Source organism: Stegostoma tigrinum, chromosome 17 (assembly GCF_030684315.1).
Source record: "Stegostoma tigrinum isolate sSteTig4 chromosome 17, sSteTig4.hap1, whole genome shotgun sequence".
Taxonomy (NCBI): Eukaryota; Metazoa; Chordata; class Chondrichthyes; order Orectolobiformes; family Stegostomatidae; genus Stegostoma; species Stegostoma tigrinum.
Genome location: NC_081370.1, coordinates 52,366,076 through 52,385,199, shown reverse-complemented (window position 1 = coordinate 52,385,199; position 19,124 = coordinate 52,366,076). Strand labels below are relative to the sequence as shown.

General features: G+C 40.5%; 1 protein-coding gene across 2 annotated transcripts in view; it reads left to right on the top strand.

Moving 5' to 3' along the window:
- Window positions 1-19,124, top strand: part of ext2 (exostosin glycosyltransferase 2) — a 185,665-nt gene that overhangs the window by 22,320 nt on the left and 144,221 nt on the right. The window lies entirely within an intron of this gene.

The following is a 19,124-nucleotide window of genomic DNA, read 5'->3' as shown; positions in this document are numbered from 1 at the left end:
AAATGCAGGGTTAAGGGGAAGGATAGGGGATGGGGCTTGATAGAACAAATGGCCTGCTTCTACTCTGTGGGGATTCTATGATTTGTATTAGTTTAAAAGAATAGGGGGTAGCTCTCAAAAACCTATAGAATCTAAACGGCACGAAACAGGATAAATGTAGGAATAATGTTCCCATTGACAGTGGTGTCCATGTTTAGTTACAGCACTTTTTTAACAGACTGTTAACAGAAACAATGTAGTTTGAGCTTTATATGAAAGTGTTTTAGAAATGGAACTGATCGTATTATAAGATCGAGTATGCATTTAATGTGATAGTTTGACGCTTAATTAATTTTACTTTTGCTCTTGACTTTTTTAGCATTTTGATCTGGATTTTATGGTAGAAGTAATGGTGAGAATATCAGAGTTCGGCATTTATTGCAGACAACTACCACTTAGCATCCACTTAAACATGGTTATTGGGAAGTTGCTGTTTGATTAGCTCTGCTCTTCCTCAAGCTCCATTGAGGGATAAGAACATAAGAACTAGGGGCAGGATGTAGGTCATCCGGCCCCTCGAGCCTGCCCCGCCAATTAATGAGATCATGGCTGATCTTTTTGAGACTCAGCTCCATTTACATGCCCACTCACCATAACCCTTATTTCCTTTACTGTTCAAAAATTTATCTAGCTTTAAAAACATTCAGCTAGGTAGCTTCAACCCCATCACTGGGCAGGGAATTCCACAGATTCACAACCCTTTGGGTGAAGAAATTTCTCCTGACCTCAGTCCTACAACTGCTTCCCTTTATTTTGAGGTGATGCCCTCTAGTCCTAGTTTCACCTGCTAGCAGAAACAACCTCCCTGCCTCCACCTTATCTATTCCCTTCATAACCTTGTATGTTTCTATAAGATCTCCCCTCATTCTTCTGAATTCCAATATGTATAATCCCTGTCTACTCAGTCTGTCTTTATAATCCAACTGTCTGAATTCTGGAATCAACTGAGTGAATCTCCTCTGCACCTCCTCCAGTGCTAGTATATCTCTTCTCAAGTAAAGAGACCAAAACTGCACACAGTACTCCAGGCGTGGCCTCGCCATGACCCTATACAGCTGCAGCATAGCCTCCCTGTTTTTAAACTTCATCCCTTTAACAATGGCAGACAAAATTCTGTTTCCTTTTTATTTACCTGCTGCACCTGCAATCCTGCTATTAGTGATTCATGCACAAGGACGTCCAAGTCCCTCTGCACTGCAGTGTGCTGCAATTTTTTACCATTTAAAACGTAGTCCATTTTGTTGTTATTCCGACCAAAATGGATGACCTCACACTTATCAACATTGTACTCCATCTGCCAGACCTTTGCCCACTCACTTAGACTGTCTGTATCCCTCTGCAGACTTTCGTTGTCTTTTGCACGCTTTGCTGTACCATTCACCTTAGTGTCATCTGCAAATTTTGACACAGCACACTTAGTCCCCCAACTCCAAATCATCGATGTAAATTTTAAATTGCCACATTCAATCTGATAAACGACGTGGAATTCTGATACCCATCCATAAAATGCTCACTTTAAACACCCCTGAATAAATGGCTTTCTGATTCAAATATGACGTGAATTTTAATTGTGATGTAGATTTACGTATTATGACAAACGTTCTAGGATTGGAAAATGCACTTTCATAAGTACAGAGTCTCATTCTGCTACATTTATATCATTGCTGAAGGTGTTTTAAAATCTGGAAAGTTACACTTTCCATTCACCTGTGCTTCGATCCCAGCTTTCATTCTCTAGTTTTATTTAATTTTTGTGCATAATTTTTGCCATGACTCAGAGAATGTTTCAATCTCATTGATTGACATATGTTTGGTTACCGTGTTCAGACAAGTGTCAGATTCTCTCAATGTACATTATTTAGAAAATTGTCTGTGCAGCTGCACACAAAGTACTCTTACTGTAGCTTCCAGCCACCTCTTTTATTTTAATGTAATGCCTGTGGCATTAAAAGTTCTTATATTGAATCTGATGTTTGGTACAGGGTGCTATGCAGCTTTGGATTCTCATTTTTCGTAATTGACGCAGGAAAACCCACAAAATGTCTGTGAACACGTATTAGGGTAATGAACTGTGAGCACCATTTTTTGTCAATGACTGCAAAAACTGAGCTCTTTTTTAGAACTTGGGTACTGGGAATTTTGAATAAATTTTCTGAATCCACAAGAGAGCAGCAAAATACAGCTAGAATTTCAAACTGAACATTGTGAGAAAGCTAATAGACATATAGTAACCATAGAGTCACAGAATTGTTTTGGTACAGAACCTGGCCATTTTCCCATCGTGCTATGTCTTACTACGGATTTGCGACTGAGATGCCAGAAATCACAAGCAAATTATGATACAAATATCATCTGACTTCTAATATTAAATTAAAGCCTGTTATCCTTATGGTGTTGGTAATTCAACTTATTAAAAGAGAGCAAGTTACAAAGAGGGTTCTGTTATAACATTATAGTTGCATTCCAGCGCATCATTGCATTTTGGAGAATCACGCCATAGACGTAATGGGGCTTATGAGAAAAGTGGGGTTAAGGACAGACTGCCAAAAAGTACCACTGAGATTCTTCCTCACCACTCCTATGAATACTGATGTTGTGCCTGTCACTTGTGTGAACCTTGACACTTATATTCAAAAGATCTATTCGCCTGTAACATAGCCTGCATCACAGCCTAGCCCATTGCTGACTGACATTTCATCAGCACAGATTTCTGGATAGATTTTTAGACAAGTGAAGCAGAGGAATCTGACCTTTCTTTCCTATGTAGCTAATTGACATTGAGATTAATTGTAGGGTTAACGTGTTATAAACCTGAGTAACATTGTGTTCAAAATAGTGCTGGAAAAGAGCAGGTTGTAACACAGACAACTTTTGGTATAAACCATATACATGAGCAAGTTCAAACTTTCTTACATATTAGGTGGGTGGCACGATGGCTCAGTGGTTAGCACTACAGCCTCACAGCGCCAGGGACCTGGGTTCAATTCCAGCCTTGGGCGACTGTGTGGAGTTTGCACATTCTCCCCGTGTCTGCATGGGTTTCCTCCGGGTGCTCCGGTTTCCTCCCACAGTCCAAAGATGTGCATGCTAGGTGGATTGGCCATGCTGAACTGCCCGTAGTGTTCAGGGATGTGTGGGTTATCGAGGGATGGGTCTGGGTGGGATGCTTCAAGGGCAGTGTGGACTTGTTAGGCCGAAGGGCCTGTTTCCACACTGTAGGGAATCTAATCTCATCGAAATATGTGACATAGTCTAGGCAAAATACTACACAAGAAGGTGCATATTTTAATGGCAGTCATATTATTTTAAACTATACTTCATGTTTTTGCATTTAATGTGTTCAGCGTAAACTCTTCAAACTAAGACTTCACCTATTTCTCTAATAAGATGGTTCTGGTCAATATTATATTTGAGGTTTACAACATACAATCCAATTACCTTTTTCAAATTAGCTCATTATGACCTTAAACATTCATACCATCTGCAAAGATCGAAAAAAAAAAGAAATTTTCCTTTGACAAAGCCTGTGATGTCAACACATACTATATGGAATCGTGCTATACCATCACAAGTTTGTGCTTTAGAAAAAGTGTTCCCCTGTTTTTCAATTGCATTATAGCCAATTCGTACTTCCAGAACATGTGTTATAGCATCCACTATACTTTTCAAGTTATTTTAAGAGTTCAGTTGGGGTTTTGAGGCATGATAATATTCACAGAACTACTGTAATATGCACCCCTTGCAACATCATTGTAGGTTTAGAAACATATTCAAACATGTTTATTTTTGATTGATTGTTTATGCAAGTATAGAACTGTGCACTCGCCCCTTTCTTTGTGCAATGGTGATAACCAACATGTATTTTAAAATTAGAAATGCTGCATCCAAGCATTGAGTCCTGTTTAGTAACTGCAAGAGAAATCTAGGTTTCTGATTTTGTTTTGCAGTTTACATTTTTACTTTTACTTTTGTATTTCTAATACTTTAGTGTTTTGTTTTGCTTTCTGAACTTTATTTGAACACTTGTTAGCCAGTGTATTTGCTAGCTTCCTTTTAGTTTCTGCATAGATTCTTCATAGATCATGGAATCTCTATGGTAAAAGAATCGCGGGTTTCTCTCAAAAAGCCCAACAAACCCACATCAACCCACAGAGCATCCCACTCAGACCCATAAGACATAGGAGCAGAAATTAGCCCATTCAGCCCATCAAATCTGCTTTGCCAGTCAATCGTGGCTGATAAGTTCCTCAACCCTATTCCCCTACTTTCTCCCCGTAACCCTTGATCCCCTTGATAATCAAGAAACTATCTATCTCAGTCTTAAATGTCCTCATGACCTGGCTTCTGCACCATTCTCTGGCAGTGAATTCCATTGATTCACCACTCTGGCTGGAGAAGTTTCACTTTACCTCAGTTCTGAAATGTTTTCCCTTTACTCTAAGGCTGTGTCCTTGGGTCTGAGACTCTCTTACCGATGGAAGCATCTTCCCAACATCTATTTTGTCCTGGCCATTCAGTATTCTGGAAGTTTCAATTAAATTCCCTCTCATCCTTCTAAATTTCAATAAATATAGTCCCAGAGTCCTCAAACGTTCCTCATACGGTAAGCTTTCCATTCCTCGGACCATTCTTGTGAACCTCCTCTGAATCCGCTCCAGGACCAGTACATCTTTCCTGAGATACGGGGCCCAAAACTGCACCCATCTCCCTCTAAACCCTCTAATCTACACATCCCCGAACCCTGTGGTCAATTTAGCATAGCCAATCCACCTAGCCTGCACGTCTGGACTGTGGGAGGAACCAGAGCACCTGGAGGAAACCCATGTGGATACAGGGAGAATGTGCAAACTGCACACAGACAGTTGCCCGACGTTGGAATTGAACCGAGGTCCCTGGCGCTGTGAGGCAGCAGTACTAACCACTGAGCCACCATGCTGCCCTAAAAATTCTAACAGTTTTTTAATAAATATTGCTGATGTGCATGTAAACGTGTCTGGTGGATTTGAATTAATAGGAGAATCACTCTAATAGTTTATTTCATTAATAAAATATGAACAATATGAATAAACATAAAATTATTCCAGAAGCTTTTTAGTGAGCTGGTTGGCCAAGGAGACACTTGGAAATACATCACTCCATATGTAAAAATTACTAATGTATTTTAACATTGTTATTTTAAGATAACATATTTCACCAGGACTCTGATTATGCATAACCTGTGTATTTTCTGTATGCACAACTTACTGCATAATTTTTTTAATGATGAGCAAGAAATACTGGTTCATGTATACCTGCAATTCAATTCTATATTTATTGTCCTTTCCACTTTCAAGTTAAGCCTTCATTAACTAACTTTCTCCAACATGCGAAGTAAATCAGCCTGATTGCTTAATCAAGCAAGGAACACTTGCATTTATATAGTTACTCAATATGTTCCATAGTACTCTGCTGCTCATGATATGCTTTTGTAGTGTAGCTACTGTTGTAACGTTGGAAACACTGTGCTCAATTTTGTGATAGTAAGTCCCACAAACAAGAATGCAGTGATGAGCAGATAATCTGTTTTAATAAACATCGATTGAGGGAGTAATATTGTGCAGGACACATTGAGTACAATCCTCCCTAATCAGTGGGTGAAAGAAGTATCCAGAGCTGTTCATTAATATTGATGACTTGACATTCCTGACCACTGCTGAATTTCTGTCACTATTCTTGATATAAAGCATTTCTCTGGGACATAATTGCTCTGTCTGTATGACTATTGTGTGTCATTTTGGAGCTGTACAATTGCTTTATGCTTTTAGGTAGTTTGTTGTACACCAAATGAAAGAGTCACTCCTGCTAGAAATTCTCGAATAATTGAAACTTTCTAACTTGCGCTTGCAGTTCATTCCATAATAGAAATAATAAATGAGTATTGTAAGGGGTCTAGGATAATAAAATGTGAGGCTGGATGAACACAGCAGGCCCAGCAGCATCTCAGGAGCACAAAAGCTGATGTTTTGGGCCTAGACCCTTCATCAGAGAGGGGGATGGGGAGAGGGTTCTGGAATAAATAGGGATAGAGGGGGAGGCGGACCGAAGATGGAGAGAAAAGAAGATAGGTGGAGAGGAGAGTATAGGTGGGGAGGTAATGAGGGGATAGGTCAGTCCAGGGAAGACGGACAGGTCAAGGAGGTGGGATGAGGTTAGTAGGTAGGAGATGGAGGTGCGGCTTGGGGTGGGAGGAAGGGATGGATGAGAGGAAGAATAGGTTAGGGAGGCAGAGACTGGTTTTGGGATGCAGTGGGTGGAGGGGAAGAGCTGGGCTGGTTGTGTGGTGCATTGGGGGGAGGGGACGAACTGGGCTGGTTTTGGGATGCGGTGGGGGAAGGGGAGATTTTGAAGCTGGTGAAGTCCACATTGATACCATTGGGCTGCAGGGTTCCCAAGCGGAACATGAGTTGCTGGTCCTGCAACCTTCGGGTGGCATCATTGTGGCACTGCAGGAGGCCCATGATGGACATGTCATCTAAAGAATGGGAGGGGGAGTGGAAATGGTTTGCGACTGGGAGGTGCAGTTGTTTATTGCGAACCGAGCGGAGGTGTCCTGCAAAGCGGTCCCCAAGCCTCCGCTTGGTTTCCCCAATGTAGAGGAAGCCACACCGGGTACAATGGATACAGTATACCACATTGACAGATGTGCAAGTGAACCTCTGCTTAATATGGAAAGTCATCTTGGGGCCTGGGATGGGGGTGAGGGAGGAGGTGTGGGGGCAAGTGTAGCACTTCCTGCGGTTGCAGGGGAAGGTGCTGGGTGTGGTGGGGTTGGAGGGCAGTGTGGAGCGAACAAGGGAGTCACGGAGAGAGTGGTCCCTCCGGAAAGCAGACGGGTGGGGATGGAATAATGTCTTGGGTGGTGGGGTCGGATTGTAGATGGCGGAAGTGTCGGAGGATGATGCGTTGTATCTGGAGGTTGGTGGGGTGGTGTGTGAGAACGAGGGGGATCCTCTTAGGGCGGTTGTGGCGGGGGCTGGGTGTGAAGGATGTGTTGTGGGAAATACGGGAGACACGGTCAAGGGCGTTCTCGATCACTGTGGGGGGAAAGTTGCGGTCCTTGAAGAACTTGGACATCTGGGATGTGCGGGAGTGGAATGCCTCATCATGGGAGCAGATGCGGCGGAGGCGGAGGAATTGGGAATAGGGGATGGAATTTTTGCAGGAGGGTGGGTGGGAGGAGGGGACTGTTGTGGCGCAGTGGTATTATCCGTACTCCTTGACTGGGAGGCCCAGATTCAAGTCCCACCTGCTCCAGAGGAGTGTAATAACATCTTTGAACTGGTTTATTCAGAAACATAGATTAATAGAAGGAAATAACTTGCATTCACAAAGTCAAAGCTCCTTGGACCCTCCTGTGGTGCAGAGGTAGTGTCGCTGCCCCTACATCAGAGAGACCTGGTGTCATGTCCCATCTGCTCGATAGGTCTGTAATGACATCTTAACCCTTATTAGTCAGTGTATTTGATTTCTTCTTTTTGTTTTCTTAATAGATTACAAGATTAGGTCAAATAAAATAAAACAACAGAGAATTGAGACTTTTATCCACCAAAAAACCATGAAATTCTGGGAATAATTGAAAAGGTATTAAATGAGGCCTGGATAATTTACATTCAGTTGTAATTTAACATCATCTTTTCGTAGCTTAGTCAGTATACTTTATATCTCCTTCTCCAAGACCTGACCACAAAAACCAAGGCTGACAATTCTTTGCAATACTAAGGGATTATGGGATTCTTGCACTGCTGGAGGTTAAAAAGTGTTAAACCCAAAGCCCTGCCTATGCTCTCAGATTAATGTGAAAGAATCCATGGCACTACTTCAAAGACAACTCTGCTCATTGACTACACCTCTGTCTTCAACACCATTATCCCTTCCAGACTGATCTCAAAACTGTGACCTTGGCCTAGGCTCCGCCCTCTGCAACTAGATCCTCACGTTTCTGAACCATAGGCTGTAATCAGTGAGGATCGATAACTGCACCTCCTCCACAATAACAATCAACACTGAAGGCCCCAAGTATGCGTCCTCAGCCCCCTACTGTACTCCCTGTACACCTATGACTCTGTTACAAAATTCTGAATGAGCGCCATCTACAAGTTTGCTGATAACATTACTGTAGTGCGATGGATATCAAACAATGACAAGTCAAAATACAGAAGGGAGATACAGGGCTTGCTGATGTGGTACAATGAAAACAATCTACCTCAACATCAGCTAAACTTAAGAACTTAACATTGACTTCAGAAAGAAGGGAGAACACACCTCCATCTACATCAATGGAACTGAGGTTGAGAGAGTGAAGAGCATCAAATTCCTTGGAGTGGTAATAACTGACGATCTGTCCTGAACTTCCTGTATAATTGCGACAGTCAAGAAGGCAATACAATGCCTCTTCTATCTCAGGTGGTTCAGGAAATTTGGTACGTCCGTAACGCCCCTCACCAACTTCTACAGATGCACGATTGAAAGCAAACTGCCTGGGTGTCTGTCAGAGGTAATGGGAACTGCAGATGCTGGAGACTCCAAGATAACAAAGTGTGGAGCTGGATGAACACAGCAGGCCAAGCAGCATCTTAGGAGCAGAAAAGCTGACGTTTCGGGCCTAGACCCTTCTTCAGAGAGGGGGATGGGGAGAGGGAACTGGAATAAATAGGGAGAGAGGGGGAGGCAGACCGAAGATGGATAGAGGAGAAGATAGGTGGAGAGGAACGTACAGCTGGGGAAGTGGGGGAAGGGATAGGTCAGTCCGGGGAGGACGGACAGGTCAAGGACGCGGGATGAGGTTAGTAGATGGGAAATGGAGGTGTGGCTTGAGGTGGGAAGAGGGATGCCTGGGTGTGTGTAATGGCTTGGTATGGCAACTGCTCTGCCCAGGACTGTGTGAAAATGCAGAAGGTGGTGTGCACAGCCCACACCACCACGGAAGCCAACCTTTCCTCCATGGACTCTATTTACATGACTCACTGCCACGGAAAGGCGGCCAAGATGATCAAATACCCATTGCACCCCGGTAATAACCTCCCAGTGCCCCCTCCGTCAGGCAGAAGATACAGAAGCCCAAACACGCATGATCAGGTTCAGGAACAGTCGCTTTCTGGCAGTTATCAGAATGTTAAATGGACTCTAGCCTCAAATAATGTAACCTGTGCGCCTCTAAGTCTTTTTGAACTGTACATCCTTTGTTTTCAGTTATCTTCCTTGTACTGCTTGGAAACAAAGCTTTTTACTCTCTTTCGGTAAGTGACAATAAATCAATCAATCAAACAATCAAATTATCCTTGGTATGCTGCACAACAACTCTCAGTCAATAAATATTGCAAACCAAAAGATTGTCTGACATTATCACCTTGTCACCTTTTGTGGGTTGCCACTGTGAAGTAGTGGGACATCTTGTGCATTCCTGGCATCCCTTGAGTTATACTATATGGAACCTCCCCTATTTCTGGTAGATCCACCCAAAATGACAAGATCAGAGGAGATGTCAAACAAAGCGTTGTACAAAAGGTCCTCAACAAGCAAAATAAGACTGTGGGTGTTGCTGGTTACAAAGACAGAAAATAGTTGCAATGGTGCAGTGATTCCAGTCATCATTCAACATGCCACTGACACTTCAATACCATGTGCACAATAACGGCACTTAAGACCCACATGTTAGACAAAGTCACGGGCAGGCTTCTGTCAGGGCCTACTTGCCAAATTCTACGGTATAAAACAAAAACCGAAATTGCTGGAAAAGCTCAGCTGGTCTGGCAGCATCTGTGGGGAGAACTCGAGTTCAAGTTGACCCTACCTCAGAACATGGTTTCTGAGATAAGAATTGCCAGTGGGGACAGGGCTGTTAACCTGGAATTCCACAGACAAGAATCTGGTCACATGCAGCAGATGAATGAAAGTTGTTTCAGACATGCTTACTGAGTTTTGTGAATTTACCTTTTGAATGGATTATTAGAAATCTGATTTCTGGAGCAATGCGAATTAGGCTTATTGTCATGTGTACTCACATGAGTATGGTGAAAAGTTTATAAGATCACTGCTTATAGCACCATCTTAGGTCTGAAGGTACACAGGTACAGATTCTTAAGAATAAATTGGAAAAATAAAGAAATAAAAAGTCCAGAATTTCAAACCTTCGCACCACCTTGACACTAAGAGGCTTAATTAAAAGATTTTTTTTTAAATGTTAAGAATTAGTCTTTCCAAGCAGAGAGACGAAGCAGACGAGTGTGTGCTGGCCTCCAATCTACATGGGCTTCACCTTGAGTCTCCCAAGGCCAGGAGTCCATGCTGGCTTCGTTTCAAGGACTGGAGTCTGCTCTGGAGATAAGTGAACAGAATGTTTGTGCTATGTTGACTGACCGGCACAAGGATAATTCCCCTGCTGTTTTGCTGAGACTGCCATCGATCTTTTGCAGTCAACTAAGATGGATGATGATGGCCTAGTGGTATTATCTCTGGGCTGTTAATCCAGAGACCCAGATGATGCTCCTGGGACCCAGGTTCAAATCCCGCCACGGCAGATGATTGAATTTGAATTCAGTAAGTATCTAGAATTAAGAGTCTAATGATGACCGTGAATCCGTCATCAATTGTTGCAAATACCCACTTGGTTCACTAATGCCTTTTAGGGAAGTAAACAGCTATCTTTACCTGGTCTGGCCTACATGTGACTCCAGACCCACAGCGATGTGGTTGACTCTTAAATGCCCTCTGGGCAATTATGGATGGGCAATGAATACTGCCTAGCCAGCGAATGAATAGAGAAAAAAAATGAAGAGGAACAAGTAGACCCATGTTTGTCAACTGATTGTAGTATTGCTGTGAAAGTGCTAAAAACTCTTTGCCCTACTTTATGCATTGTATGTCTCTTTAGAAAAATTAGTGGTGTGGTATTGAAGTTTTACAGAAATTTTAATAAAGAATCTTTTTTTAGTGAAGCATTTTCCTTGATATTGCATCTTTATGGTATCTATATTGCATTTTAGAACTAGAAAAAACTTAACGTTGTAGCATTTATTAGCCATCTCAAACCGCCCCATGTGGTTTCTTTCCGATTCAGTTTGAATGTTATATGTCATTTTTACCATATCATTAAAAAAGTGTTTCTAACATTACTGTTATTTAAATCTGCAAAACATGAAATACCTTGTATTTTTCCAAAATACTGCTCTTTTTGTAATAGAGGATGATGTGTTGGTTTAGTTTTTGCAATGTAATCTCTGGAACCTAGGCCAATGAAGTGTATTGCCAGGAAGTAAAGCCAAATGATCGTTAATCGCTCAGCCTTTCTGTACCTGGTCTTCAGTTTTGTTTTGCTTTCTAAATCTCTTCATTCATTCCCTTATATTTTGTGTTAACTACAAAGTGTTTTTAATTCTACTAATATCCCCAAATGCTAATAATTTTTGTATTTCAATATTTTTCTTGGCTCTGATGTATTATTACCTTGTATTATGTAAGAACAAACTTGTGAAAGCTGCAATTCTGATCTAAATTGTCATGATAAGTGCACTAGGCTTTCCTTGCAATATACCGCCTCCCCCCGCCCCTCTCCGTTCATCTCGCTGAGTAAACTAAGAAAGATACTGAGTAGTAAAATGGATGTTTGTTGTCAATGGGAACCTGAATTCTGCTGAAGAAAAAATAGACTGACAACTCTGAACACAGACCATAGTGGTGGGTCTCATTGCCCATACCTTGGTGCTGAATGCCCAATGGTAGTTATGAATTGGAAACAGAAGTGGAACACGAATATCCTTCTGATTGGAGTTCTTCTGAGACTGTGTTCTGGAGTTGTTTAAACCCAGATTTGCACAACTGATTCATGATGTGGATACTTTGGTTACTTTTCACTAAAAACTTAGTTTGCTTCTCAATCTCTCAATTTCACTTTTTACAGCTGCCTGGAAATCATAAAATATAGGCTTCCTTTGCTATGCAATATTTTGAATCTATAGAGAAGGGGTAACAAACTAGTGTGCTTTTCCATAGGTTTGTTTTAATGTTCAACAAATGGTGTAGAATTTGAAACGTGGAATATTGTTTTACCTTTTGTACTTCTTGAGCATTCATTCTGCATAGATTGAAATCCACTCCTTGTTCGAGCCATAGCTTTGCAAAGTAAGGCTGTTTACTGAGCTCGCATTTGTTAAAAAAAATAGTTTTCACTGTAGATGTCCCTTTTAAGATACTGGACGATTATTTTGTTTCCTCATTCAAGAGGGCGTATTGCATACAAGATGATCAGAGGATTAGCTAGAGTGGACAATGAGAGTCTTTTTCTGAGGATGATGACGTCAGCCTGTACAAGGGGGCATAGCTACAACTTGAGGGGTGATAGATTTAAGACAGATGTCAGAGGCTGGTTCTTTACTCAGAGAGTCGTAAGGGCATGGAATGCCCTGCCTGCCAATGTAGTTAACTCAGCCACATTAGGGGCATTTAAACAGTCCTTGTATAAGCATATGGATGATGATGGGATAGTGTTGGGGGATGGGCTTAGATTAGTTCACAGGGCGGCGCAACATTGAGGGCCGAAAGGCCTGTTCTGCGCTGTATTCTTCTATGTTCTACTACTTCAGTAGTCAGGTCTAGATTCAATCCAGCCCAGGGCATTTTGCTAACTGTGTCATGCATTGTTCTTTTCTCTTCTCCCAGCTCTGAAATAAATCCTCTATTTGTTGTTATGACTACTGTTGATCCAAATAAAAATTGTTAATGCAAATAATTCAGCTATATCAGAGTTTCTGCAAACTCAGTCTTTTGAATCACATTTCCCGATCCAATAACTTTAATGGCTTCTCTTTTTCAGCAGCATTTGTGCTGTCCTTTTAAAGTATGAGTACCAATAGAAGTTTGCAACTTTCTGGAAAAACCATTGCGATTAGCTAAGTTTTCATTTCGTGCCTTCGAAGAGTAAACAGCAATTGAAATGCATTAGCTTCTCCATACCACGAGTACAAGGTTTCTCAACATGGGCCCCACGTGAAGGTTTTAAGCAGTCTGCCAACGTAGAGGTAAAATGATAGCTTTTCTTATGGTAACAAAATATGTTGGCACCCATTCTCAAATCTGTGCAGCCCTGCAATATGAATATTGTATATAATATAAAGCTGAAAAATGGACAGCGATTGCTCTGATATTGATAGCTTCCGTTGTTTGTGGGGGAAAATAAAAGCCATTGCAAAGAATCACACAGAAGAGGAGAATTCATCTGGGGACTTGAATACTGCACGGGGATAACCTTATGAACTTACCTAGAGAGAGTGCTGCTGAAACTTCTGGAAAGTTAGTTTCCCTCTGGTGGGGGTTAGATTGGATTGAATGATTATGATAGTTAAGTATTGTCGAATTCCAGCCCTGTCCCACGTGCCCATGTTCTGCCACAGGCTGTACTTCATCAGATCCAGACTCTAGTTGTGCTGACGTTTCTGTTAGTCATCTGCAGTGGGAACTGCAGTATCTCAGGAGGCAGGAGCTCACCCTGTTGCACAGCACCTTCCGATAGCATCAGAACTAATGTGGTACAATGTCAAAATATGACTTAGTGGATTGTTTCTTTTCTGGAAAGGTTATAAAGCATGCCAACTGGAAAACAAGCGAGTCAATAAATAACCACAGGATAAGTGGGCATTAAGATGGATGTAAGAACTGGGAGCAGGAGTAGGCCATCAGGCTGATCTTATTGAGACACAGCTCTATTTACATGCCCATTCACCATAACCCTTAATTCCTTTACTGTTCAAAAATTTATCTAGCCTTAAAAACATTCAGCTAGGTAGCTTCAACCCCTTCACTGGGCAGGGAATTCCACAGATTCACAACCCTTTGGGTGAAGAAATTCCTCCTGACCTCAGTCCTAGATCTGCTTCCCTTTGTTTTGAGGCGATGCCTTCTAGTCCTAGTTTCACCTGCTAGCAGAAACAACCTCCCTGCCTGCACCTTATCTATTCCCTTCATAACCTTGTATGTTTCCATAAGATCTCCCCTCATTCTTCTGAATTCCAATGTGTATAATCCCTGTCTACTCAGTCTGTCTTTATAATCCAACTCTCTGAATTCTGGAATCAACTGAGTGAATCTCCTCTGCACCTCCTCCAGTGCTAGTATATCTCTTCTCAAGTAAGGAGACCAAAACTGCACACAGTACTCCAGGCGTGGCCTCGCCATGACCCTATACAGCTGCAGCATAGCCTCCCTGTTTTTAAACTCCATCCCTTTAACAATGGCAGACAAAACTCCATTTCTTTTTTAATTACCTGCTGCACCTGCAATCCTACTTTTAGTGAATCATGCACAAGGACATCCAAGTCCCTCTGCAAGCAGCATGCTGCAATTTTTTACCATTTAAAACGTAGTCCATTTTGCTGTTATTCCTACCAAAATGGCACTTACCTTCCTACCTGACACTTAGCAACACTGTACTCCATCTGCCAGACCTTTGCCGACTCACTTAGACTGTCCAAATCCCTCTACAGCCTTTCACTGCCTTCTCCACTCTTTGCTCCACCACTCACCTTAGTGTCATCTGCAAATTTTGACACAGCACACTTAGTCCCCGACTCCAAATCATCTATGTATTTGGTTATCTGATACTTTGCGCACGGCATCGTATGGTATGTTGCCCATTTGGCATTGGGATATTATGCTACATTTGTTATTCTGATGAGTGCCAGGGTATGTTTCAGGTATATTTTTAAACCTGGGTTATGGACAAGAGTGGTGTTTATGGTTGTCCCTTGTTATTGTCCCCTTATAAGGTGATGAAAATGCAGAAGCGACCATGTTCTCTGTGTAGGTAATACTTTCCTCTTGATGTAAACTGTATTTGAGCTGTTTCAGTGGGAACAAGGTAAGTAACTAAGAGCAAAAAATGTAAATCAGTATCAAAATTAAATACATTTAATTTACAAAATTAAACAGTCTTAAGATGCTGTTTAGTACATCCTCATCAGTTATGTGACCCTTTGATCTTCTACTTATAAATTCTGTGTTTTGTGTGCTTCTTTCTCACTTCACCTGAAGAAGAGGCTATGCTCCGAAAGCTTGTGTTTTCAAATAACCTGGTGTCGTGTGATTTCTGACCGACTTTTTGTAGTTAGAATTGGCAGTATCAAATTCACAAAAATCTGTAACTCTTCCGCAAATACTTGTGTCAGTATGACTAATTATAAGCTCTTTTTCAATGTTTTTTTTTCCAGAATTCTGACAATTGGTATTTAGTGAAGAAGTATATCTTTGAAAACTGGCAAAATCTGAGTTCTATCTTCCAGCCAACTAAAAAATCAAAATGTGAACATTTGATGTGTTCAAAGAAATGAAACTTTCTTTCTGCAACAGCTTTTTGTTTTATTCACAAAGCATAGATGCTATTGACAAAATAGTATCCTTTCCTAATTATCCTTAAGAAAGGGATGGTGACCTATTGTCTTGAGCCAAGACTGTGTGTGAAGATACTCCCAAAGTGCTGTTCGGAAGGAGTTCCAAAATTTTTAATTCCCCTGATGATAAAGGAATGGGACTTTTATCCCCACGTTAAGGCAGAATGTGATTTGGCGGGGAACTGTTGAGACAGTGATGTTTCTGTGTTCCTGATGCCCTGTTCTTTCAAGGGAACACTCACAGGTTTGGGAGATGTTGTTGAAGAAGTCTTAGCAGTTTGCTGCTGTGTAACGTAGATGGTGTATACTGCAGACACTGGGCAGTGGTGGAGGGACTGAATGTTTAAAATCATTGGATGAACAGCTTTGCTCTGGATTGTGTTGACTTCCTTGAGTATTGGCGCTTTAGTCAACAAAACTGTACGCTAATTGGACAGCCTGAACTGATGATCTGTTATTCACATAGTTCTAGTCACTGTAAACCAGATCTTGCCAGAAGGAAAAGGTGCTGCTCAAAAGGAGAGATTTGAAAGTGAGGTGAGAGACGTGGTGACAGTTGTCATGGAAAAGGCAAGAAATAGTTTTAAAAACATTCTGTTGCAAACAGCCTGTGATCCTGATATGAATCCAGAACTCTTTTATCAAGGCAGAAACGTTATTCAGGCTAAGCGGAAATTTAAAATAGAAATCATATTAAAAACTCTGGCCCAGAATCTGATGTGAAAGTAACTGAGATGAACAAAGGCATAATTTTATAATGAGAGGTTTAGAGGGGATTTGAGGAAAATCTTTCTCACCCAGAAGGTGGAGTGGAGTTTGGTTTGCATTACCATGGAAGGTAGTTGATATGGGATACCTCGCAACCTGTAGAAGTCATAACATTCAAGGCTATAGGTCTAATGTGTGAAAGTGGGGCTATTATAGTTAGTATATTTACTACATTACAGGTTTGATGGGGCAAAGGGCTTGTAATATATTGTATGTTTCTGTAATGGTGTTTTCCACTTTTTCATGCACAAATGATGCAGCAGCTTCAGCTGAGGAGCTCATGTATGGTTAGACAGTAATATTAAAAAGTGTCACTCCTTCAGTAACATGAAAATACCATCTTTGTTATTCACTTCAATATTGTTGAGGTATGGTAAAAGAGCATAAAAAGCCAAGATTCCCGGCAGGTCTGACAGCCTCTAAGGAGAAACAAGTTAATGTTTTGAGTCAATTTTGACTTTTTCAGAACAAGTGTTCTGAAGAAGCTCATACTGGAATCATCATTAAGTTCCTCTTTGTACACATAATACAAAACCTGCTCATTTTCTCCCATACCATCTGTTTCTTTTTCAGATATCCAGAATCCCCAGTACATTTTTTTATATTTGAGTGTTATGAGATTGCCGCATTTATGTGGGAGAACACAAATTTAATTCTTAGGATTTAAATTCTAAGTGTTCTTTTAATGGGTGAAGTGTTAAATCCCATCAAACAATGATTTTGTCACTAAAAATTAACTTTTGAAAGTATGAAACCTCATTCTTCAGATACAATTTAAAAGAAATTAAATCTGTGTCCTTTACATCAGTACCTCTCCCTTAATTAAAACTTGCTTCCTGCCTCTACTGTTTTCCTTAACCTGATTTGATGTTTAACTCAGCAACTCTAATTGAGTGCAAAAGAATCTAAATATCCAAGGCCAAGGCTAACAATACATGCTGTTAGATACAACTGTGCATCTGGGTCAATCATTGAATTTTGTCATGCCATTGAGATAATTTCTCTTCCCTCCTGCCACCTCCCAGTGCCACTGCCACATGTACAGACTTCTTTTATAGGTAGGAGAGGTAAATGCTTTTGCCTGAAAGGCTAATATTTTATGTATTGTCACAAAAGGTTTGAATATACGATATTCGTTATTAGGACAATACTAAGTGTACCATACATTCATCAGTTGTTGACACTGGGTTTTTCCATGTTTGAACTGAACCTTGAAGAATCCAAAATTGACACCCAACAAAATGTGTTTTTTTTTGTTTTGTATCAGCGAGGAAACCTTAATTGTATTTGTAAAGAACATTTGTATTCTGTTATCTCCTTGATGGGCTGGCTGGAAAAAGGTAAATGCATTGGAAGTGCATCTTAACTGTAATTCTGCTTCACCAGATGTTCAAAATGATAACTTTTTCATTCTTTGGCTAGTGCTTTTATAATAATTGCATGTTCTGTAATAATGTGGGGGTGCCAGATCCTGTTCACTGTGTAGCTATGGCAATTCCTTTTCATCTTTCACCACTTCATCACTGCCTCACATTGAAATGCAAGATGATAAATTTTAAGGTCAGTCAATCCTTGGCAGATGCAATATTTTGGCCATAAACTCTGCAGATCCCTTCCTGATGTATATGTATTCAGTCATCATGTAATTGAAGGTGACAAGATCAAGAGGAGGTAATTATACAATTGTACTCTTACTAATTTTGCTTGTGGAATAATTGATCCTCTGATTATATGAGTTTACTACAGTAGTGAATGTTCCTAACGGTTCTAAATGTGTTCATCTTTTGTTTTCCAAAGCCATGACTTAGTAATTTTGTAACGCTTTGACTAGTAAAATTTGGACTCGAGTTCTCATACATAATTTTCAGTGTCAGCATGACCTTTTTCCTGCAATTGTGAAGATTTTCTGTCATGATTATCTTCTTTACCAAAAGAAAAATGTCGCATTATGAGAATGGCTTTTGAAAAAGTGTTCAGTATTTTAGCTCTACATGCAAATTATGGTACTTTTCAGTGGTACTGATACACCAAAACTAGTTCTGTAAGGCATTTTCTGTGCAACTGTGTCTGTAAGTAACTTTCTTCCATAAATATGTGCACATCTTTAGACGGCCATGGCAGGGTAACATAAAAGAAATGACTTCAGTGTGTAATAACTACCAATACCTATTAAATGGGTGAAAGATCAACTGATGGCACTCGCAATTTAATTTAGTTTCTTGTCTGTTGAGTAATGGTGTAGTCACATTCTCTTAAAAAAGAAAACACATTGATTTCAAAATGCTTCAAGAGCTATGATTTTTTAAAACCCTGTAACCAATCAGTTTTACAATATTTATTAAAGGCAAGACATCACTAACTCTCAAGATTACTACATAATTAAACGTAAACATGGAAAAACCTCAAATCTGGCAAGATGGGTTGGGGGTGGTGATGTAGTGCATTGCCAACTTTCATAGGGACGGGAGGAAAAATTCTGCTGTTGAGCTACAATTGCTGTGGTTCCTATTTTTGTCACAAGCAGAAGAATGATGTAGCATGTGAAGCAGGGTATTCTTTTTTAATCCATTGGATCAAGGGACATAAGTTGATATTTATATCTAAGTTTTGATGATGTCTTTTTTAAAAGAAAATAATTGCTGCTTTTCCTTGGAATAAAAATCCGGAATAAAATTAACCTTGTAACTGATGATTATCCATCATCCCTAAAAGTATTGATGTAACATTTACCACAATTTATATTCGACTGCTTCCCATTGTTAGTTTGTTTTGAAAAATTACTGAAATAATGTATTCATTTGCATTGGTTACAAAAGCTGTATTTGACCTTAAAAGATTTCCTGGGGTGACAGGAGTTTATATGTTGTTTTAATTTGTATGGCTTCATGCATATCGAATTAT